This window comes from Phlebotomus papatasi, chromosome 1 (genome assembly GCF_024763615.1).
Source record: "Phlebotomus papatasi isolate M1 chromosome 1, Ppap_2.1, whole genome shotgun sequence".
Classification (NCBI taxonomy): domain Eukaryota; kingdom Metazoa; phylum Arthropoda; class Insecta; order Diptera; family Psychodidae; genus Phlebotomus; species Phlebotomus papatasi.
In genome coordinates this window covers 111,949,084-111,974,528 of record NC_077222.1, presented here as the reverse complement: position 1 = coordinate 111,974,528, position 25,445 = coordinate 111,949,084, and the positions used below count along the sequence as shown (strand labels likewise).

Genomic DNA, 25,445 nt, shown 5'->3' with positions numbered 1-25,445 from the left:
ATAAACAATCAAATACGACAACACGTTTTTCTCTACGAACACTTTTTTTCACTGTTTCTCAACTTAGAGAAATAAATTGATGAAATTTGCAGGTATATAATTAATTGTTATAGAAGCACTTTTTCATTGTCAAATGACAAAATAATCTCTCAGATATATCATCGAAAAAGTTAATGCAAAACAAATTGGTGAATACGACCTTAGTTAAAACTCATCTCACTATATAAATGAGAAAATAATAAAGGTAAAACTTATAAAACACGAATTAATTTAATAGAAATCCTTAAAAAATGTATTGGATAGTCTAACTTTCGATGGAACGTTACTGAAATACTTAGGGAAAAGGCTTTGTACGGTCCCAAGCTTCATAATGACTATTTTTTCCCGATGTTTCTGAATAAATGTGATTCCACAATTTATTTTGAAAACAGGGGTGGAATGATAACTTTTCGATACTGTCCAATCGATAGTATCGATAATTCTATATCTGTTAGATTTAGTGAGTTATCTGTTTTTGAATATTATTGAACCATTTATTTCACCATTCTTAAAAGAATGTGACTATTGTTAATTGTTTATACTAGCTACGAAAAATGCAGCTATCGTTAAAATTTTTCAGAATCGACAGTTGATAGTATCGAAAATTTTTCATGTCGCCCCAGAACACTTTTTAAATATGGATGCGATAAGTCACATTTATTGTGGAACATAGGAATAATTTAGTCATTATGAAGTATGGCACCTTGCAAAGCATGGACACTTTCCCCTATCTAAATGGAAAGAAGATCAAGAAAAAGTTAAATAAATTAATCTTGTGATCCTCTATATCAAAGGTTGACAGAGTTGAGACTGAATAAAAACTAATATTGTGTTTTTTGGGCGCAATTGATTATAATACAAAACTTACTAATCTGAAATCAATATTTCTAATCCTTCAGAAAAATAAAGGCAGATAACCGAACAAAAGAAAGTAACACATCCCTACAATTTATTATTTTGCTACTAAATTAGAAACCTGGCGTCTCATCTCTTTAAGGACGATTGAGTCGTTGGTGGTTCAAAAAAAATCCTACGACCATCTCATATTATGTTTTACTCTAACAGGCCAGGATCAAATGTTTTTTTATCACTGTCAATTTTTGAACCTCTCATCCATAAAGCGTTTTAACGCAAAAATAGCCTTTTTATAGCGTTATTTTTTAAAAATAATTTCTCGAAAGAATGTAGAGAAGTTTCTCCACAATATTTAGAGTTTGGTTTGAATATAATATCACTTTCAACTTTGTGTTGTAATCTTAATGTTCTAACTCAATAATTGTTTTTCTGATAGTAAAAGTATAAGATGAAAACAAACAGTTAACTAAATTTTGCAATCAAAACTCCCCTATGAAGTGTTTTCTATGTAAAAATTGATTATTCAAGTAACATTGAAAAAACTTTATTACTATAACATTTTCCTCGATATTCCAGACTATAAAACAGTCTAATACATAATAAAATCAATTTTAAGAATATATTCCAACACACTAGTATTATTAGCACAATTCCCATGTTTTATCAAGGTATGAATTTCCAATCAGACATGATAAATGCAACTAATAGAAAATTTATTAGCACCATCCCAAGCATTTCTCAAGTGCATTATTAACAAGTGAATACAAACCAATTGTGCAGTTGGTTAGTGTAGTGATTTTCTGTTGGTTAACTTTTTTTTATTTTTTCTAATCTATTCTCATACTTTTTTAATTTTATTATTAATTGTGACTTTTTCTCTTAATTTCCCTCATCAGCTATTTTGATTGCAATTGAAATCGAAGTTTGTGGAATTTCACCGACATTCTCCCATTATTTTAAATTCTCCAATGCAGGGTGCAAATTTTCATGAACTTGACGTTTTATAGCGTTTTATTGCATGTACTTCAATTGCATTAGATGAAAGAAAGTTTTACAATTAGTAAACTAGTACAAACATCACAATTATAGTAATCCATAGATTATTTTCTTAATTTAAATTCATAGTCTCTATGTAAAGTCTCGAATATTAACTAACTCAAGTGAACCATTAACTAAGCAAAATAATATTTTACTGATTAAAATTGAATTCTCCTCACCCTATTCGGATTACTGTTTTCAGATTATTGAAAAAAGTAATTCTCCTATAAAGACGAGCTTCTAAGATCATCTCAAGCCTTTAATCTTAAACTTTCAATTATTAATTAACTTCTTTTAGTTATATTTAACAGTTAACTGCAACTGATCCGACCAAGGCTGGCAGCCGTAATATAGAAACGGAACTGTTTTTATCTCAGGCACACAGAAGCCGTAGAGCTGGAAAATTGCCTGTGGGATAAGGATAGAGTGGAGGAATGCGGAGTGCATAATGGACCTAAAAAAAATATCATAGATGAAGCGGAACCGGTAAAAGTTCAGGCCGACCTATATAGACAAATCTTAAATCTTACGTGATATTCAGTTCAGACTATCATGGGTTCAATTCTCATACGAAACCCGAGCACAACGAAATAAACTATTAGATGGCAATATATAATTAAACCAAATCAATAAGGTATAGATTTCCAAATGACATTTGGTTACATCTAAAAGCCGGTGATCCTCCGAAATTCATTATCTGGCTAATGGTGTCTAAACACTTGAAGCAATTTTCGTCAAAAATTTCAGTTTTTTTTTAATTCTGACGTTTCTGCCTACAAGGATAGGTTAAATTTTCTTTAAAAAGGCATTTTTTAAAGAAATTTCTCCTAGTGTATAGAGGCCTTATACAAATAAATGAATTTCGATGCGGTCAATAATAATTTACATCTTTAAGGAGTGTAACATAATGATAAGGGTTGAGATAAATCGAGAGACAAATTGAGAGAAAGGGTTGAGAGATCGAGACAAACCGAAAAGTCGAGCACATGCCGAAGTCTTGAGGCCTCCCCATTCCCTTTCACTCACTCTTAGAGTTATTTGTTGCAAAATTCTTTCAACACCATCCATTTGATCTTGCAATTGAAAACATGAGAAAATATTAATAGCAAAAATTGCTTACAAAAAGCATCAATCTTGTCTTGTCATTTGCACCTCACGAGGTCATGAATCTCAAGCACCAGGTGAGAGTAAAAAAAAGAGTAATCCTCATTAAAATTGACTTGTCTGGCAATTGCAGAGAAAAAGTGTTAATTGTGAGAGAATACATTACACTCAATATTCGCCGGGTTTTGTGTGTAAATTTGCAATTTATTCACACTTTGCTTTATAAAATTGGAAAGAATAGTTTTTCAATAACATTCGAACTAATGCAATTGAAGTAGCACCGTAAGACTTGATTTTTAGTAATCTTTTATATCTTTTTAGATTAAGAACATTTAATCAATTTGCAATATATATGAATAACCAATAAAAATTATTTTCATTATTATTTAAAACTTAAGATATTTCTCTCCTTCAAAAGTGACATCACACAGAAAAAAAACATTTAGTAAAAGTTTGTACTTGTATCACAAACATTGATCTTAAGGTGATTACGGAACGAGCATTTATTTTTACAAACTTTTGTTCGTAAATGTTCGTAAACACACAAAAAATGTTAGTAAAATTTTGTCTTTTCTTCGCATTATTTTGGCAGATAAACAAAAATGTACGAACAATGTTTGGAAAAGACCAAAAAATGCTCGTCAAATTATCATATTACGAACAATGTTTGTGAGAAAGTACAAACTTCATGGACTTTTTAATAGGTTGGTTGGTTATACGATTTATGAGTATTTTGTAAGTCCCTTGTAAGTCCCCAATAGAAATTTACAAACGTTTAAGAATAATTTTATGACATTTTTTTCTACGGAGTGTATTTTTTTTCACTCAGTGTTTATTTTTATAAAAGACTTTCTGATAGAAAAACTCTTCAGAAATTTCAAAAATGAACAACAGGTTCATGTTGATCAGACTTAACTTATTCTGTAGTTATTTAATATTGCTTAAATTCTGGCAAATAAGTCCTAAAGTGCTAAAAAGCTCATTTTTTTAACTTTTCTTGTTCTAGTCCGTTAATTGTCGTATAACAAGTGAGACTGTCAAAAATCTCACCTAATTATTCATGAAAGTTATCTATGGTAAAACTTTGAAGCCTGATGGTCTATTACATTTTTTAAATGGATTTTTAAAATTTTCAATTTATTTAGTTCAAAAAATGTGTATTCTGGAAAATTATTTAAGTGGACTTCGAGCAATAAAATATGCCCTTTCTATTGAAATTGTGCGTTTCCTTTTTGCTCACTCGAAAATACATTAAGTACACAAATTTAAATCTGAGATGGTGAAAAAATATGAGATGTATTTCACCTCTTGTTTATACTTTAAATTCAAGTGTAAATGATAAAATGACTTGTATGAGCAAATAGAATTTTTTTTTGTGGGATTTGCACGTTTTTCTAAAAAAAAAATCTGGGGAAGGTGATGACAGAATTGTTTAATTTTTCTATGATGCCATCAAAGCCACACACTTTTTTTATTGCTAAAGAATTGACTCACACGCGACCGGAAATACCACAAACACTCAATTGAACATGCAGATTTTTTCTTTCATTTCAATTTAATTAACAAAATGCACTAAAGTGCATCAATTTTGAGAAAATTATAGAAGGAAAATTGCCTCATCAAATCAGCATAATATCAAAAGAAATTTTCCAACAAATTTACCTTGAAAAAAAAAAAGATAATTTTGATCTACTTGTGTGACCCTCTTCACTAACACCAACTGCAATTTGATATTCACAATTTTTGCAATTTTTATTGTATAAAACTATTGTACAGCAATATAAATTTGTGCTTATGTGCTGTTGCTCTCTTTCACCTCTATGAATAACAAATTAGTTGCAAATGGCACGCCAGAATGCAAGAGGCATTAGTCAGAATAAAATTTCAATTGCTGCAACAAACATTTTGTGACCAATTGCGCGTACATACAAGTCGCTGAGGTTTTAAAAGCTGGGGCAAATCCTCACAAAATCTCCCGCACGCACTTGCAATTCACCAATTCAACCGAGAATGGAATCACGAATACAGCTTTTAACTAAAAATTATCATTATTGTGCAGAGGATTGTCAGCCAGAAAATTACCAGCAAATGCTTTTCAGACGGCGCGGAATATCGACATTTTGCAGAAGAAAAATATTACAAAGTAAGGGACAGGTGAGGTAGTTTTGGACACTGAGTTTTACCACATTGCGAAGCCACTGAAATTAGTATTATTTTTACTAATGCTGTCTTTATAGTTTCAGCAGATATTCATCATCCACATACAAAAGCTTTCTAACGGTGTTATCACACTTGCACATTAAAATTTTAATGTGATTTACATTAATTGTCGCTAAAAAGCGTCCAAATATGTTATTTGTGTCTTTGAGTCACTTAATATTTGGGGTTTTTCTATTTATTGATAAATAAGTGGACTTGGCCTGCAAAAATAATTTTAAATTTACCTAAAGCATAAATATTATTCACATTAAAAAATTGAAGAGAAAATCGCATTAATTTTTCGCATTAATGCTATAAATCCATTTATATCAAATTTTGCGGGACAAGTCTACCTTTTTATCAACAAATAGATCAAATTTTGTATATAAAATGATTCAAACACACAAATTACACATTTGGACTCTCACCAGCGACAATTAATGTGAATCATATTAAAATTTTAATTTGCAAGTCTGATAACACAGTAAGAAGTGTTGAAACAAGTGTAGAAACAACTTCTTAAGAAAATCTTGCTGTAGCTTTAAAACTTAAATCAAAACTTACGAGTAGAAAAGCTTTAACATTACATCTTCTAAATAAGTTTTGAATGAAAATGCAGAGAGTTAGTCAAGACAAACAAAGACAAAGTTTTTGTTTATTTTATTTAAACATGAGCATTTATACCACACAATCATTATTTTGCTAAGTTTTAGCTTATGGTGTTAGCAGAGAAATTTCGATGAACGTTGAGATACAGCTCAAGATATTTTCTTTACGGTCAGTAGAATATTTGAATGAAATATACACGGATATGACCTGGTATTTTTTCTCCTTTATTTTCTCCTACGACGTTTCGGAGGGGTTTTCCTCCTTCTTCAGGTCTACAGATTACATAATTTACAAACAATTTTTAACAATTTTTATCTTTTCAAAAGACTAGCATTTTACATTTAACAACAATTACAATCAATTAAACTTACATGGAAAATTTTGGGAAAAAATGTCAAGAGTTATAGTTGACCTAATTGGCAATTTTGACTCTCTCACTGCCACTCTCATCTCAACCTTTTCAAGATAGGAAAGAAGCGTAGAAGTGTCAGTTTTTATAGGGAATTATGCTGCAAAGAACGCTAAGAGAGATTGCAGACATTTAGAGACTTTGTAAGTAAAATTAGAAGAAAACTAGATTATATGTTACAAGAGGAATTTATTTATAGGATAGAACATAGAGCCAAAAATTTCTGAAGGACCAACACGAGTAGGATTGAACTTTGAAAAGTTGATGAAAAGAATTATCTGTAAGTACAAAATCCAGGAAATATTGTAATAGAAGTTTGAGAGATCTTTATTTATAGGGCAATTAGGATAAAAAAGTGAGCAGGAATTAAGGGAGATTTAAGAGGGCACCTTTGAACGCTCAGGTGAAGAAAGAAAAAGATAGGTTAGATGTTCAATGGCTGATCACCCCTTTTTTCCAGATCTCAAATTATTCGAATTCAGATTTCATTCGCATTTCGCACCCGTCCCGATTCTTTTTGATCGCATAGACTTTGATACGGTATTATTTGAAAAATAAAGAATATTTCCGATGGAAGAATTTATCAAGAACAGGTACCATTTGCTTAGAAAAGTCTTCGTCAGAAAGGGCTTTCTTCCTCCAACTAATCCAGGCTCGACAGTCCTACATCTTTTCGTTTTTTCTTAATATTAATATTAATTTTATGTGCGATACCACCATCAGAATAGATTAAAACTGCACTAAAATCACAATATTATTGCCGAATAAGAATCTCAGTGGCGCAATAAGCAAGACCGTTGGGTCTTGGGCGGATGAGATCTCTGACTTGATTCTTAAAATTGTAAGTTCAAGTCCCGCCCGATGCAAACAACTGAATGTTTAGAGAAAGACATTTTCACTATGATATAACGTAACAAAAGTGCATCGCGTTTGTCCAAAAATTCCGGGAGCATGGAAGAAGCATCCACACTGCGATAAAGGCGCTCCTGGACAATCTTCAATTGACTTAGCAGATTCTTCCATAACATTGTACAAATATCTCGATACGATTAATAATAAACTATCGCCGAAAATAAATCATATTTTCATTAACTTTGTTACACATTGAGAAGATTTTATTAGGACAATAGCTCGAAGTAAAATCAAGGAAGTTAAGGAGGGAATACTTATGAATACTAAAGAGTGTTCATGATATACTTATTTCAATACTTAATTTAACTTGTGGATACCCTTAGGTGTAGCAATAAAACTTATCAAAGTTTTGTTAAAATTATTTAAGATTTTGAATTTTTTACACATTAATTTAATAATTCTAAAAATAATTGAGTACAGTTACTGTTTTTTTTAATACTCATTTGGTTACTTTTATAAACGAATTTTTTTAATGTTTAATGATTCATGATGCGAATCATTTTATGATCCGAAACCACTATTCTTCGCATTTTTACTCAGAACGGCCAATGTAACTAAAAAAAAAATATAATACAAGCCAGTTCTGAAAGTTTACTAATATATTTTTAAATAAATTTTATTTTAGTAAATTTTTAAAGGAAAATGTAAATGTAATAAAAAATATTTCTTTTGAAGTCAATATAAGAATCAAGTGAAATTGTTTGTGAATTTTACTTGTTCGATATTTATCAGAGCAGTTCTGAGTTACACATTGATTATATTTAATTTGTCATTGAAGAATCAAATAACACACGTTTCTCCAAAATTGATTTGCAAATTTTAAATTGTAAAATTAAATTTCTGTATTAGACTTTTTCTGCATGATAATTAATCATAGGTGTAGTTTTCTCATAATAAACTTTACAATAATTGTAAGCTTTAATTTACCGTATATCTTCTGAAATAGACATATTCAACTTATTATATATTTTCTTAAGGAGATATAATATCTGATGTAAACGATTGTTTAAGACCAAATAAACAATATGTAAGCTGAAAAGCCTCATTTGGTCTTATATGAACCAGTCCAACGATAAAGTTATTGATAACTAAGAGCTAAGTTTACTAATTTTGTGCCAGTCAACATCCTAAAGAAAACCGTTGTTTATAGTACATTCAACAGCATGCTATTTATCAACATTTTGCAATTCAGTGGTTAAACCGAAACATATAAACGATTACTCAAAACAGACGCACTTATCCCTATGCATTAAAGAATGAAAACGTTAAATCACAACTGACCGATGTAAATAATTTTGCACGTTTTTGGTGTCTCAAATAGTGCCCCTCTGCGTCTGCATTTAACAGTCCCCAAGACATTGGACTCTTTTGGGTGAGAAAGAACGTCACATTAAATTTCACTTTTTCAACAAATATCCGGATTGTCTTAATGGGTTGTGTGGATGTGGTCAGAAGGAGGGGACACGTTAAAAAGACACGAGTATAAGTTTTAAAAATAACCACATACGTTTAAAAAAAATATGTATGTGGATTTTTGTGGCACTTTTAGGACACACACTTATTATTCCAAAAATTGTATTGTCCAACAGTCCTCTTTATCAACACGAAGCACTTTCGCGTTTTCTTCTGTGAAAAAGTGGACAGGAAAATTGACAGAATCGCGCCTTCCGTGCAATTCAACAATCCGCGTCAGACTGATGTCACTCCACACTGATCGAACCGCAACAAGCTCACTCTTTCGCCATCAACCGCCCCCCGAGGGTCCCCCTTTTGGCTGTTCATTTCAAAAGCAAAACACTAAAGCGAAAAAAAACTATTCAACACACACCAAGTCCATAAGCTTACAAAATATATCCCATATATACATAATCCAAGAAAGAAATTCCACATACCTACTTTTCTCTCTGTCGTACTCATATGTTACCAAATTGTTTCGTTGGAGTTTTCTTCTTTTTTTCTCCCCCTGTAGCTCTCTCAACTTACATATCATTGGCACAACAACGCGACCGCCAAACGCCGCGAAACAAATACATAAACTGACCACCATGGAAAAAGTAAATCATATACAGACACTATCTACTACCAAGTAGTACAACAAAACCTATATAGTGTGATGCAACTGCAAGTTCAAGATTCAATTTCAAATATTCTTCTCTACCTTGCACTTTCGTGCCCACATTCTCACACTCATCAATCATTCAGCGCGGAAGCAATTGAACACTGGAAAAATCAAATATTCCCACGCGCATTCCCCATGAACTGCTTTTTTACTTTTAAACTTAGGTTTTGGGAATGAGACAAACAAGGTTGTGTGAATTAAGAAATTCATTATGCACTTTGCTAAAACCTGCTTCAAATAGTTAAAGCTTATTCAATGAAAAGTGTTTTAAACTTTCAATTTCATTTAATATTTTTAGAATTTACAAACTCCGTTCAATTTTGAATATAAATTAGAATTAAAATAATTTTATTGAAATTTTAATGAAAAAGAGAAGCGAATTAATGAGAATATACTGTACAATTTCTGAAATTTATGAAGGACATAAACTTCCTTTGCATAATTTAAAATAATAAATGATTAGGATTTAGGACCATCTATATGATAAAACCAGTTCAATGTTCATTTAAAGTTATAACCCAGTCTTTTCATTCCTTAAAATCTAAACGACCTCATTTGCCATGAAATCTCAAAAATCTCTCTGGACTTCTCTCAATAAGCCATATCATTTTTTAGAAGCTCCACAAGAAATGGTAAAAGATTAAAAAAAAAGTCACTACGCCCCTTATATTAACCACCCTCAACATGACCAAACACTTATACGAACTAAACCTAAGATTATCCCTCCGTTATTACTTTATATATTTGGGACTCTTGCTTGACATGAGGATTGCGTTTGGGGGAGTGAGTGGAGAATTGGATGCCTAATGGAAAAGCCACCACACATCGCTCTTTTCGTGATACAACCGCTCATTCTGTAAGTGTTCATGTTTAACAAGTGAAGGGCATACACATAGCACATGAGAATTGAAAAGTTTTATCATCCTTTGGGAAAGGTAGTACTTTCACCTGGTAATTTCTGGTATCTCTTCCCACACACTGTCATAGCATTTTGCTATATATCGTGACAGTTGAAGTTTTTCCATCTTTTCATTCATTGGGAAAAATATCCGGGAATTTGATATGTTAGTAGGAAACAATTCCAGGTTGAAAAAAATCTTCACACACACTAAAAATCTCACACACGAACAAAACGTGCAAAACGGTGGTGTTATTATGCGAATGAAAATATGAGGAAGAGGTTGATAGAGGGTTTTAGTAATAAGTAGGGCAAAAATTGTCCATGACATACAATCTCGCGCAGTAGGAGAATAAAAAAAAAACCTTTTTTTCTTTTTCTAACTTTTTCTAAGCTAAAAATCCTTCACACTTCTATGAATTTTTCGTTAAAATATTGAGCTTATTGTAATTTTCTACAAGGGTTAAGAATAGATTTAATTAAAGGTTAACTGATACGATTGCGCTTTAATTGAAGGAGATAAATGGTAGTATTAAAATATTGAACAATATCGAGCAATATAACTGTATTATCTTACTAAAAATCACTTTCACCTTCCAATAATCACTCAAATTTCATAGTTTAGCCCAAAACACTAAAATTAATAGTAGATGAAACCTAAAAGATTTTGCAAAATTCTCGAATTTTAGAAGTTGGATACTTTAGCATAAATATTTATAAAAGTTTTAACTTTTTTTTAATTCAATATTTCGCAAGGATATAGACGTCCACTTCAAGAATTATGTACAATGAAACTTGAATATTTTACCTTTTCAATGTTTAATAAGGCAATAATATGGTACTCCCACCAGGACATGCCACACCTATTGACTTTTAACTGTAAATGGGGTTATAAGTACCCTCATTCGTATAAAATTAACTCTTTAAGGACGATTGCTTCCCCACTACTGACCTAACTGTGTTCATCTTAAATTATGTTTTGTTCTAAAGTTATAAAAAAGTGACTTATTATCCTCTCGACCTTAAAGGGTTAAACCCTTACCCTGTAAGGTCTATTATTAAAAAAAAAATATGAACATTTCAGAAAATATAGTTTAAATTTTAAATGTTGTAATTTTACATCCTTAAGTCTTAAGGGTTTGAATTATATAAATTTTTATAATAAAAAAATAGAGAGAATATGCTTTTTTCAGTGTTTTTGACACACGTAACTTCTTAATGGAAAAAATGTATATCCATTGAACCAAATTCCCTATGCTTGTGAGGAAAAATTTTTTAATATGGACATAAATTTCTCTAGTATGTAGAGGTCATCAGGAACACATTGTGACTTCAATTAGGTGAAAGGAACACCTATAGACACTTTATGACATGTGTAATGCCTGATTGACACTCTTTCAGTATCCTTTGAGATATGAAATTTAAATACTTCTTTTAAGATTGAAGAAATCACGTAATATTACTTATATCTTACTTATATCTAAATATAAATATATTATTATATCTTATATCTAAATATAAATTATTATATTATAAATAATTTTTCCTGACTACCTAAACTTATTTTTTCCTTATGTTTGTACGCAATTGCAAAATAGAAGGTTGAAGGAATCTAGGATATTTTTTGGAAGTCTCCAGCTATTTGCTATATAGTAAATTTTTGAGCTAAAAATGACGAATTTTTAAATTCTCATAATGTAAATTAATTTTAAATATTTTTAATACTTCCAATTTTTTTAAGGAAAACCGTTTTGGGAAAAGAAACTACAATACTCAAACATATTATTTTTCATTAAATTAAAAATTATCATTCATTAGTATTGTCAAAAAAATTATTTAAATTTTTAGGCTATCTTTGTACCTATCGTTCATAGAGACAAAAAATACACCAAATCAGATACTGTTGGCTTTTCGAAGGCCAGATATAAGACCTTTTACTGGTTTTGTTCATAGGTTTCACTTTTATTGCTGATTTTCGTTCCGCGAAAACTGTCTCGTCGTTAAAGGGTTAAGAAAATCAATATTTGGAACAATTTTAATCTGATTACATTTCATATGGTCTGGATATCTACTTAAAACTATTCCAAATGAATCACATTCGAGCGATTTATCCTGCGGTGAACTTTTTCGTTTAAATTCAACAGGATTGAGATCCTAGACTAGATCCTCTTGGCTCATAAAATGATAAAAACGCATAATTTTAACAGATACAAATTTTAAAAAAATATCATTTTTAATTACAATAGGCATTAAATGTTTTAAAAACTAAAGCAGAATTGAATATAAATATTGATCATGTATCATAAAACATCAAAAGGCAAATCGCTAAGGTGTCTTATTTAAAATGTCGCCACTGTATTATAACACAAATCGTTGCTTATTGTAAAACCCAAAGCTCGATCTCTAATCGTTTGACGTTTGTCAACATAATATTATTCTAGCAATTTAGCGATAAAACATAGAACTTTCGTAAGTGTTCGAGCAATAAAAGGGCATTCAAGGTATATTGAGGAAAGATCCCCCCTACCAAAATTTCTTTCCCATAATAATGAGCCTTTTTGGCGTCTTCTTTAATAATGTCAGAAAACGACATTTTCTCTCTTTTTATCGCTCCAGATAGTTTTTGTATATCTGCCTTTTATCACCACCCTGAAAAGAAAGCCCTTTAATGATAAATCGATTTGTGCTCACCCACAAACTATCTAGATATATTGTTTCATTCATCACACACCCTTATTTTGGAACTGTCGAAATGTTCATAAGTGATTCACATTAGCTCATTTTCTTTTTTTTTCTTATTTTCCCGACACCGCATGTCAATGATCCACAATTGGGAGCGAGAATACTAAGCAAGAGCAATTCTAAAACATTTAATTTAGTCCATTGGTAATACAATAAAATGTATTTAAAATAGAGGTGTTTAGTTATGCAATTAGGCCGTTGAGTAATGTTTCTTTCCAAAACCAAGTAAAATCATGATTGTGAGAAATGAAAAATATAGAAAAAAGTGAATCGTATTTCTTAATTGAAGAGAAAAAACTATTACGAAATTACAGTCTTCATTTATTGCTGAAACTCTACAGAGCCTTTAACCCTCGGTGACCCAAGATTTGGCATATCCTCGCAATCCGTAGTTTTCTAATTTATTAGTAACACTAATAACCGATAGACGTAAAAAAGTGGCATATAGCTATTTATTGAGTGTTATTTCTTGTTTACCTGTTAAATGTTAAAAGACTGTAATCTATTTTGACTCATTTAAAAAAAAATGTAAATTTAAAATTTGAGCATATACCACGTAAATCACGTGATCGAATACTTCACAAAACTGAGATGCATTACCGCCCTGCCCTTTGAACAATAAAATCTAATGTTTTAATATAATCTTTCAATCATTTTCACCTTTGTCTCCTTCAAATTGTTCAATTTTTCCGATCGCGTGTTTTTTTTATTAACAGAAGCACCTGAAAACCATAAAATTATGGTCTACGTTTAACGCCTCAAAATACTACCTCCGAACATAAAATCATAGAGTTTCTTTATTGAAAATGAGGTGGTTTGTTATTGAGATATTTTCTTCAGACATTGTACAATTTTCATTTAGTACCACCTTCTCAATTATCTCCAATTTCCCGCCCGTTTTCCCACAATTTACTCTCCAAAGGAGGAATTTCCCCAAAAAACACTATTGACATATAGCATATCCTATGCAAAATCCATGGAATGCTTTTAATTCAATTAGTTTAAAACACCATTTTAAGACGCAAATTCAACGAAAATGGTTATTTAATTAGATGAACTAATTGCGCTAATAGGCATCAATTAACAAAAATGCCTACACATATTAATTTATTTACCTTACATATACATGAATGATTATTTATTTTTGAGCCTGAGTAACTTGGATGTTTAGCGAATACATTAAATTAATATATTTGACGCGTCGAAGAATTCATATTTCCATGAAAAATACCTCATACTACATCTAAATATGTCATGGACAAACAGATGAATGCAATTACATTTAAGGGAACGCGGGGCAGTTTTATTTATCGCTTTTTACCATCCCTTTAGCAGTCTCTACACTTTGAGATATTTTCTTCAAAATTTAACATTTGTAAGTAAATATTTTTCGACTCAGCAGTGATTTGTTACAATATGCTAAATTTGGCGTCAATTTCCCTTAAAATGTATATATAGAAGCTTTAAGAGGGATAAACTAAAAACTTTGTATCTCCAGGGTTGTCGCAGACATTTTTTGTGCAAAAAACTATCTCACGATCCTTTATGTAAAATGTGTATTATTATTTATTTATATACAGAAAATACAAATAACAAAGTATGACATAGTACACACACTAAAATAAATTTATATGGAAAGTCTAACGATTAGAATCGATGCAATAATTTTGCACAAAACACAAAATGCACAACAACTAAAATAATTATGAAGTAGTCCACTCTTATAAAACTTTTCACTTCAAGGACTGATATAGGGGTGTTTATGACGCTGAATAACCTTATCAAAAAGAAATAAAATAAACACGAAGGCGGAAGTGTCTCATTCTCATTTGTGGTTTCGATGTTCTATACCTTCTAAGAATTCTTTCTGATTTTTCTTGTGACTCATAACAAAATAAATTTTTTTTGTTCAAGAATACAGAATCCTTACACGCGAAGTGCGAATCTTATAGAGTGATTTTTGTCTTACACCAAAGTGTTCAAAAAATATAATCGGCAAAATAAACATTTTGAGAAGAAAATAAACTATGAAGGGAGGTGGTACTTGAGACCTCAAAATGTTATGGACAAAATTGTTAATTTGAATAAATTATACATATCAACTGTTCTGGCCACATCAGACCATTATTATGTAAAATTTTATTATGTATGACCCCATCAGACGGCCCAAATAGACTCCTTCTTTATCGATTGCATGCCACAAATCCTTTATATTCAGTCCATTTTGTGCTTTTCCTCTCCTTCCAACCACATCAAATCACAAAATCCACAAAATTATTTTCACAACACAAACACACCCTTTGCCTTAGTTATGGAGAACATTCTGACCCCAAAGGACACGTGTCAGGATTGCTTCAAGTATAAGTCTAACCACAGAGTAAAAAATGTACAGTGATTCGTTGATTCAGTTTTGCAACAAATTAATTTTAATGTTACATAAAAATTTATTAAAACTAAAAACGTTTAATCAACAAACTGTAATGGCTCTTTTCTATAACCTTTTGTAATTAAACGTAAATATTGTTAAATTTTTTTTACTCTGTATTATTATATTAATAACAGTGGAGGACTTTTCTATTTTCTGAAAAGCATTCATTTTCAAAATTCTCGAGTACATTTTAGATGTAGGCAAAATGCAATAGGGACATTTATATTCTCTTTCCATGGGGAGTTTTCACAGACCGTCTCTTCCACTCATGATAATGACACACGAGAGATTTTTTGTCCCATGGCTTAATTTTGCCACCCACACTCTATGTTCATTTTTCCTTGCAAACATTGACCATAAGAAAATCGAACGCGGTAATGCGAAACTCATTACGAGGTTAGGGATGATTTCTGCGTAGCTTGAAAGTTCTTGATCATTTCAATAATTTATAACGATGTAGAAATTTTCAAGGATTCTCACCACTATAAGAATAACTATAAAAATATATATTGTCATGGGTTAAATTCATTTAATAACATAAAAAATCGAAATGGTACGAAACCTAAGCCTTAAAAGCATCACCTAATCCTATTTTATTCAGTAATGGTTACAATAATTTTCAATACTATTAGTAATAGCACATCTGGGGCAGTAGTAAACCTGGGGTAATTGTAAACACTGATTTTTATAACAACACTTCTTTTGGATTTATGTCGACCATTTCTTCAGTGAGCAAGGATTTCTGTAGTATCTCTGAATTCATATTCATATACATAGGTCTCGTCTTCTAAAGTCTAACATCTAATTAAAAAATTATAGTATTTACAACTACCTCGTGTTTATTACTACTAAATTTCTCGTATAGGCTTTTCATATAGTCAATCACAGACGCCTTTAAATTTTAATTCTAATATATTTTTTTAATTGACAAAATGAAATTTAAAAACTATTTCTCTTCTTTCACATATTAATTTCTTGCTATCTATCAGATAAGCAAAGTAATTAAGTTTCATTGTTAAATTACTCAGTTTACTATTTGGTTAATAGTCATTTGTTAATTCAATTTACTTATATAGAATATTCTTCGCAATATTTGATTAACCCAAAAAGTAAGAAAACCCTAGAGCTGGACTTTGGAAAGACGTGAAGCTCTAAAGCTGAAATTATAGGTGGAAAAGGTGTGTCTCAGATTCATTTATTCTGCAATCACGAGCAACATTAGTGAAGATTTGGCGACACACCTGATCTGATAAACCAGATTATTTATCATTTTAATTACACCATCGGATATTTCTTGCAATTATAATCTCCCAAGTTTCTCCGAATGGTTTCCGAGGATGACCTTAGCCTAGAAAGATCCACAGTCTAGGGCAATAATCATTTAGAGGATTTTACTACAACGCATAAACTTATTTAAGAACTAAAGTTGAAATGGATTTTATTATGGTGCCTCATTTTTGCGTCTTCTTATTCTTCACATTGTATTGGGCAACATATCCGAATCTATGACTGAGCATATTTCTCCATTCTATTCTCCTTACTAACTAATATTTGTGCATTATTTATTTTACGCCATACAAGCATTTTTCTCGCTTCTCTCAAATATGCGTAATTCGTCACGTCCTTGATATTTAATAATTTTGTAGTTCGCATTGTATGAGCATTCCCAAGGAGGTTGGAGAAAGAAAATTAATAATAATCAAACTGACTATTTTCTTTGTTTATTGGGACGGAAATTGTGCTTCAATGAATTATTTACATACTCACACTGAACTTTTGTACAATATAGTTTTTCATTAACTAAAAATATAAACAAAAGAGGTTTTTTTTCGAAATCGTGGATAATGATATCACAAGAAGTGCTATTTGGAAAAGATTTAATGGGACAATTAGAAAGGCGCAAAAAAGAATGTTCTATATCTCGTGTCATCTTCCAATAAACATAAGAAGAGGAAATGTTTATGGGAGTTTGAACGATAAAAAAGCTTTCTATGTCACTTTACGCTTTTTCCATTTAATTAATTCCTCATCTATTTCACCCGCCCCCCACAGCCCTCCCTCATTATTGGGTCTAAATCGGCAGTTCAAGGCTTCTCAACCAGCTACATTAATCCATGAACTGCCGATCTATAATATATTCTTTAACCTCTCGAGTTTGTCTCTCAATCTTGGATAAGGATTACAAACAAAGTGATTGTAATGTGAAAAATATTTCGCAGATTACTCGAACAAGTGCTGTCAATTCTGTTCTCTGAAGGCTCTTTTCACATTAATTTTATTAGATTGACAAAAATGATTCAGAATATAAAAGTATTAGGCAATCCAAGAAACAATTCATGACACGAGCTCGCAGAGTTTGCAAACGACTTTAATTCATCTAATTCATTCTATGTAAACTACAACAAAATTCTAATCAAATTTTTCTTTCATGTTGTACACAGAAAAACTTTTGTTTTGTAAACATGTTTCCTAAACTGCCTATTACTATCACCAGATTTACTACCTCTCACTGATATGGCAACACGCGGCGAGGGATTAAGAAAAATTGATCAAATTGATTCTGCAAAGTATTGGAACTTCAATTTTAAAACTTTTGAGGAAATTAAATTATTTAATCGTACTCATTTGATTTGTTAGTTTGTTTCGAATTATACTTGAGAAAAAAGAATTGGTCAACCAATTCTGGAGAGGCTTTTAGAGAAATATTTTAATTTTTAACATAATTCGTTGTGGGATTTGATGGTAATAAAATCCTTCTAGCACTAAGTTTTGGAAATCTTCTATCTGATACAATTCTATATGTTTGTATTTGATAATTTATATTTTGCGGTGGCATAGGCTGAAAATAAGAATATAACCCAAAATTTTTACATTAGAAAATAGAGCTTTAACCACTGAGGCTCGTTAAATTTATCCTTAAATATTCGGAAGGTATTCTCAAAAATATTTTCGAAAAAGAACGGTTTAGTTTTTAGAAGGTGGTACAAAAATCGCAGATGCTTATTGACGACAGATGCCATATAGGGAGAACTGGGGCACCACCGAACACGGGGTAGCACCGAACACTGCGATTTTTTTATTAGATATTATAGATTTCAGAGGACGAGAGTTGACAAAAAATTACATCAAAAAATTAAAAATGCTTATTTAAAAAAAAAATTAGACGAAATCGCGACAAACAGATTTCAGATTTGAGATCCTTAAAATAACCCTTTAACAAGTTTTGGCACTCTCGACTCAAACACCCATAACGTGCCGCACAGTGCTATTGTAAGGAAATTGTTAGTTAATTTTCTAATTCATGCTTATTCCTATAAGCATTTCCTCTTACACACCTTTAAAAGGAGAATGATATTCAAATAGAAACCCAGAGGCCCTTATTTGGACATAATATTGCAAGATATAGAATTCTGTCTTTTAGTCTTTTTTTTGTATAATCAATCGATTTCAGCGATTTTTATATTTCTTATATCCTCCTCAATCACAAAATCTCTCACAACATTTCGCAAACTCATAGCTCTCTCATCCTTGGACTTCTAGACTTATGTATACAAATGTGGTTGGTACAATGTGAGGAGGATATACATATATTCGCTTTTCAACTTTCATTAGAATTCGTGAAATAATCAATAAGAACAAAATTATACAGACAGGCCTTCGATGGGGTTTTCTCCCAAGCACCAACGTCGATTTCGTGCGCGAGTAGAACTTGACATTGAGTAACTTCAATAAATAATAATGAATGGTTAATGTAACATACTATGGAATCAACATTGATTCATCAACATAGTAAGAATCACTTAATTATTACGATTAAACTTTGATGAATATGTATTCCCACTTTTTTTCTGCAACTTCGTGATATAAAATGAGTAGTTTTTTTTTCTTTCCACCTTCGTCATAAAATATATTACTCATGAAGCAGGGCACAATTCAACCACCCAGTTCTCTCTTTTAGAGAAATCCATTAATCCTCAAGATCAGCCCAGATAAATGATTGATTGTGTCATTTTTCAACGAATTACAAACACTCCCATTTTTTTGTTTATTTTTCTTCCAATTAAATTTCCTTTAGCTTTTTCTTCGTTTTCCTGTGATTCATATTTTCGTTAGACTCCTATTCATTGAAATATCCTCGCACAAGACTTTCGTTTTTATGTAATTTTTTTTGTACATTACAAATCTAAAATTCTACTACGTACACTCTAAAAAAAGATTACAAGGATCATCGTTGGTTTGCTTTTTTACCACGATTATTCTTGTAATTTTACTCAAATATGAATTATAGCAAAACGCGTTATCTGAAAATGTGTAATTTAAATTTTATGTCATGGTAAACTATGTAATCAACTTCGAATGATTACGATTACACAGTTATGTAGATTTTGTTATATCTTTCGTGTAACATTACACAGTTTCCAGACAAAATGTGTACAGATTACAAAAATGTATAACAATACACACGATTACATGTTTATGTAAAATTTTACAATGAAAATCACTGTAAAGTAGCCCAAAATTTTTTACTTTATTACACATAATCTTATTTCAAACAGTAGATTTACACAAAAAAGAACAGTAGAGTAATTTAAATAATTCATTGCAAACTATATTGCTGATTTAAAAATTATAAAAGAGTTGCTAAAGTTTAGAAAGCAATATAAAGTGTTGGAGTTCTTCTAAACTAGTAAAACACAGGCGAAAAAACACAACATTTTATACAATTTCAAAATTTGGTAGTTAAAACAGTTATTTCAATTTACTTGAAATAGTTTTGTAAAAAATTATTTAAAATACATGATATTTAAACATTATATCAAAGTTCTTTCAACGAACTGGAATAAAAAAAACTCATAAACGATAACAAAGGAAGCTTTGAAGGGGGTTCTATTACTTTCTCCATCACTAATATACTTCTCTCTGTGGAATTTGTGCAATAAAAAAATATAATCTCAAATTCATTATTTTTATTCTTCCCAAAAAAATGACGCATTTTTTTTATTGTAGAACTTATCCTATCTTATCAACCATGGCAATAAGTAAACTTATTGCCATGGTACCATGGTACCAATAAGTAATCTTACTGACTTAACAGACAAACATTAAAATCCTCAGTTTCTGAAAGTTCTTTAAACAAAACTATAATTAAAAATATGACTATTACTCAAAATGTGTCAGTTTTCTGCCATTTTTTTTATTGCACGCTGATAAAAAATTAAGTAAATTACAGAAGGTACTTTAAAAAACACGCCATAGTCACGTTTTTCTTCCATTGTTATTGTGTCCAAAAAAACAGCTGAAGGTTTTTGAGTTGAATACATTTAATTGTTTTTGTCTTTTTCAAATTCACTTTCGTGTTTTACTGACTTGTCGAGAAAATAAAAGACCTTATAAAGTTGAAAGAAAGAATTAAAATCAACAGGTTCACTCTTAGAGTCTTCATTGGAATAATAATGCGATATTGCGACAAATTGTTATTGAAGAGTTAGTTTTCATTTAGCAATTGAGAAAAATTATATTAAAATCAATAAATCACTATAACTTTCCAATTCATTAATCGCATCTACAGTACAATGATGATGATGCAGATACAATCAGTTTTTCCCACAATTGTTGATCACGGTGAAAAATTTAACGATATTCAATCGATTTCAGGACATAAATTGTGGGAGAAAGGGTCTCCCTAAACAAATGGTATTAAAAACCATTTCCACCTGTGATGTTCCCTGTCACCCCCTTTCATACACGCTGAGAAAAATTGTTTGGTCGATGGTGTTTAAAATTACGTGTAAAAATGAGGATTATACTTACACCAAAAATAATACAAGAATCCATTAATTATACGTTAAAATTTGATGCTAATACAAGACTTATGTTTATATTTTATATATGAATTGCTTTAGATATGGGTCCCGAAGACAAAAGAAAAATAGTTTACTAAATCTTCTTTTTTCAGTATAATCAAAAAATTATTTAATCCGAAAAATTATTTTTTCCGATCACTTGTGAGCAATCTGTTTTTTAAAGGGTTTAGCACGAATCAAATCAAAGGTTTAACGCTAATCTTGATGTTCTTTAAAATATATAAAAAACGGCATGTGCAATTAATATCCCTGAATGACTCTATCTGTATCTGAATCTCTATCTATCTATCTAATTAGGGGGAGATGGGACTACTTTGAGTTGTGGGGCTACATTGTTATACGACCTTTTCGCATATTTGTAAAGGGAACTGGGTTTTAACTAGATCTAATTCGGATAGACAAAACAATTGTGGATGTAAATAAAATATTTGTAAAGTCCATCTTCATTTAAAAATGGGCGAAAAATCGTATAAAAATGTAGCCCCACAGCTCAAAGTAGCCCCACCTCCCCCTACTTTCGAGATTTCAACAGTTAATTCCTGTTTTTCTTATAGTCGTATAACACGTTCGGATTTTGAAACCCATATTTTTGGCGTTTAAACCAACCCCAATTTATGCATTTTTCAGCCGAATTATTCTCAGTGTATCATCGAAACAGATACGTTTTATGGTAATAGACTCCCTCAATTATTGCTCTGTCACCAAACAACTTGTGACATCATTTTTCTGCTCTATCTTCTTTATGAAGCCCATTTGACAATCAAATGTCCCTGATGAATTGTAGTTGTGTACGGACAATGCCGAAAGACATTGAGGAATTGTGCAAACTTGTACCAGTATTATTTTAAATCCATAAATGGCTTTTTTACCTAAAATCTTTTCATATGAGACATTTTTATAAATGGAAAAATATTCATTGTAAAACAATCATCTACTTTCGTGTCTCTTCTCTTGAAATACTAGTCAAATACTTAAGGCCATAAAGCACGCAACAGTGTCTCACAATGAATTCCAAATGTTGTTAAGAGTCATTCAGAGATAAATCTTTTGAACTAAATTGAAGATGGGATAATTTTAGATGAGAGATTAGTGTGGATATTTCGTTTTCAGATGATTGTACCAGAAAACACTGCTTAAAAACAGGTAACTAAAATGAAATAAACAACTTTAATTAAGAAACAACTCAACTTAACTTGTGGTTAAAAAAAGGGGTGGTAAAGCGGCGTCTCATGCTTTGAAAAATGCTCGAACTCATGACTAAGACTCTGCACCTCAAAAGTACTACAGGGAAGTGGGGCGCCTTTGAAATGGAGCAGCTTTAAATTGAGTTTTTTTCTCGTATTTTTAAATAGAATTAAGACATAGTAATTTAGCTTCACAATTTGTTTGTGAAGCTAAATTATATCATGGTCCAGTTTCATTTAAAAATAGGAGAAAAGGCCCAATTTCAAAGCTGCCCCAATTAAAAGGTATCCGACTCCCATTATCGCATCAGTTAAAAGATCTATTTTTTTTTTTTAGAAAAACATAGGATACAATGGTTATATGACTGATTCGCAATCAGTCGCAATCCCCATTTACTGGATTTACGTACACAGATGAATTAACTCTTTAAGGACGATTGGTGCACCGATGACCCAAAAACAAAATTCTTCTTACGGTAATCTAAAGTTATGTTTTGGTCTAAAGTCAGAAAAAATTATTTTGTCTGACCCCTAAATTTTGACCCTATCGTCTTTAAAGGGTTAAGAACCAATGGGAAGGAATTACTTTTAATATGGCTGACAATGTCTAATAGAATTCTGAATACCTCAACTTACTTTGGAATCAACAAAAGCAGCAAAACAATCAAGACAAGAGAGAGTGAAGAATTTTATGTTTAACATTTTAATATTTAAGAGAAATGATTTGCATTTCAACTCTGCATGAATTTCGGTATCTCTTCTCCTCGTAATTCACCGATGAAAAGTCATAAAAATAGACGCTAAATGGAAAGACATCTGAGATGTGACACGTGACTTAAATTCCAAAAATCAATTGAGTTACATCAGAAGATGATAAACCATTGAAAAATGAAAAATCAGGTTTGCACCATTCACTTTTAAGACATTCACAAAAGACAGAAACTAAGGAGAATAAATTGATTGCTGACGAAGCAACCTCCAAGAGAAGAGGCCCATGCTAAAAGGTGTGTGTGTGAGATATTAAATTAAATGAATGGTGAACTCAGCTGGTAATGTTTGTTCAAAGTCGCACATCCACCTTTTTTTTTGATTAGAGGCAACAAAACAAATGTTTTGCCTACTAAATACATCCAATTGGTAGTGAATCCACGTCGCAAAGCAGCGGAATCTCGGCGTATTTGCACGCCGGTGTTCAACAAAACTGTTGGATGTTTCACAACATATGGGCCTCTCCTTGGCCACCAGAATGAAAACGGTATTTAAGCCACAAGTGCACATGAACTCGTGAAGTGTTTGTCACATTCTTCAAGGAAGAAACTCGCTTTGTGACAAGAGAGGGAGTGGGATTTAAAAACAACATAAGCAAAAGATGGTGAATCATCAATTAGCACTGAAGAATCGCCAGAGAAAAACTTATTATCCAATGGAAATTATTCATTTTTTTTCTTCAGTATAACGAGTGCAGTGTAAATAACCTATAAGATTTATGTTAATAATTTTTGCTAGATCCTAATGGCCCAGACATTAAAAAATTTACTAATGGAGTCGCGCGTAACATAAGCTATAATCCTTTAACTCTTTCGCGTCATTAGGGTCATATATGACCCGGGGAAAAAACATTTTTTTTTTGACTATTTACATTGATTAAAATCTATCGGTTTGTGCACGACATCATAATAGAAGGATGTAAGATTCTTGGCTAATTTTCTCGAGACTCCAGATATTCAGGAAAAGAAAATATTTGAGATCAAAAATCACTAATTTCGAACTTTGTGAAATGACTTTTCTTTTTCAAAATTTTTTATATTAATTTATTGTTTTCAGCAAAAAGTTCTTTAGAAACACAAAATAGAATATCCAAAGATTGTATATTGCATATTTTGATATAATAAACTACTCTCAATTTTCCAGAAAAGCGTGTAGAATTTTCCGGGTCATATATGACCCTATAGTCCCCAAGGGTAACAGTGTTTTCGTCCCAAACCTATAGCGAAATGTAGTTGGGACATTGTTTTTCTTTGTGAAATGCAGGTGGGACATCTTTCTCCTGGACATTTCATCTTATATCTGATGAATTATAATATATTTTGCAATATTTTAGAGTATTCTGCAAGCGTCTCATATTGTGCAATTGTATTATGTGTGAATAAATATGTGGATAAGTTTATTTTTGCCAAATACCACTCAAAATATTGTGACAGTGACTGTTCAAGGGATTTCCAGGAAGATTCCTTGAACACCAGGAGTACAGTGTTCATCAAAGCAATCTAGTTTGCCATGGTTTTGGCCAAATTAACAACTTCAAACAAAAAAACTCTCAGAAAGCCCGTAATATAGTTTTTGAAAATGGTAAATACACTTCCCTTGAGGACAACAGGGTCATATATGACCCGGGATTTTTCCGAGTTTTCACGCAATGGAAAATTTTTTTCCTCTCTGAATTATTATATTTGATCATAAAGCATTAGGAAAAACTCAATTTTACATGAATTCATCTGCTGAATAAAAGTGGGACGCGAAAGAGTTAAGAACAACAAAAAAAAACAAAAATATTGACACGCAGAACAAATTTTCATAAAACTGTCTTCTTTTTTTATTTAATGTTAATTGGCTTCAATCAATTGCAATAAGCGAAATGCAATTACAAAGTTCTTTAAATTCGCTACAACTTTTATTTATTTTTATGTTTTTTTTCTTAAAGTTTATATCAATAAGAATTTACGTTGAGTACCCCCTTTTAACGTAAATCACGTAATTTCCTGAAAAATTTCTTTCAATCAATTCTACGTTACTGTTAGTGTAGATTGCTTGCGGTTTTGCTTTTAATTGAAGACACTTTTACTTGTTGCTTAAAAGGATTTTCACGAATAACGATATATTCTGGTTTATATGCGAGAATCGATGAAGCATAAGGCATTAAAGCTCATAAAGGCATCTCGACACGCATGATTTCAACAACTAACTCTGCTACAATCATTACATCATCTTCTCCATTCATTTGTTCAAACTCTTACAACTCCCAACCACAAGTGTTGGCGTCATCGC

At 31.2% G+C, this 25,445-nt stretch overlaps 1 protein-coding gene across 7 annotated transcripts in view; it reads right to left on the bottom strand.

Annotated features, from left to right (window-relative positions):
* The window catches only part of LOC129798755 (phospholipid-transporting ATPase ID), a 59,915-nt gene that overhangs the window by 31,462 nt on the left and 3,008 nt on the right, over window positions 1–25,445 (bottom strand). For 3 of the 7 annotated variants that reach the window (XM_055842078.1, XM_055842080.1, XM_055842083.1), the window contains exon 1: window positions 8,447–8,861. The exons of the other annotated variants lie outside the window; for them this stretch is intronic. The gene's annotated coding sequence lies outside the window, so the exon portion shown is untranslated. Of the gene's footprint in view, window positions 1–8,446; window positions 8,862–25,445 lie in introns of those variants that run through there. 7 annotated transcript variants of the gene reach the window in all.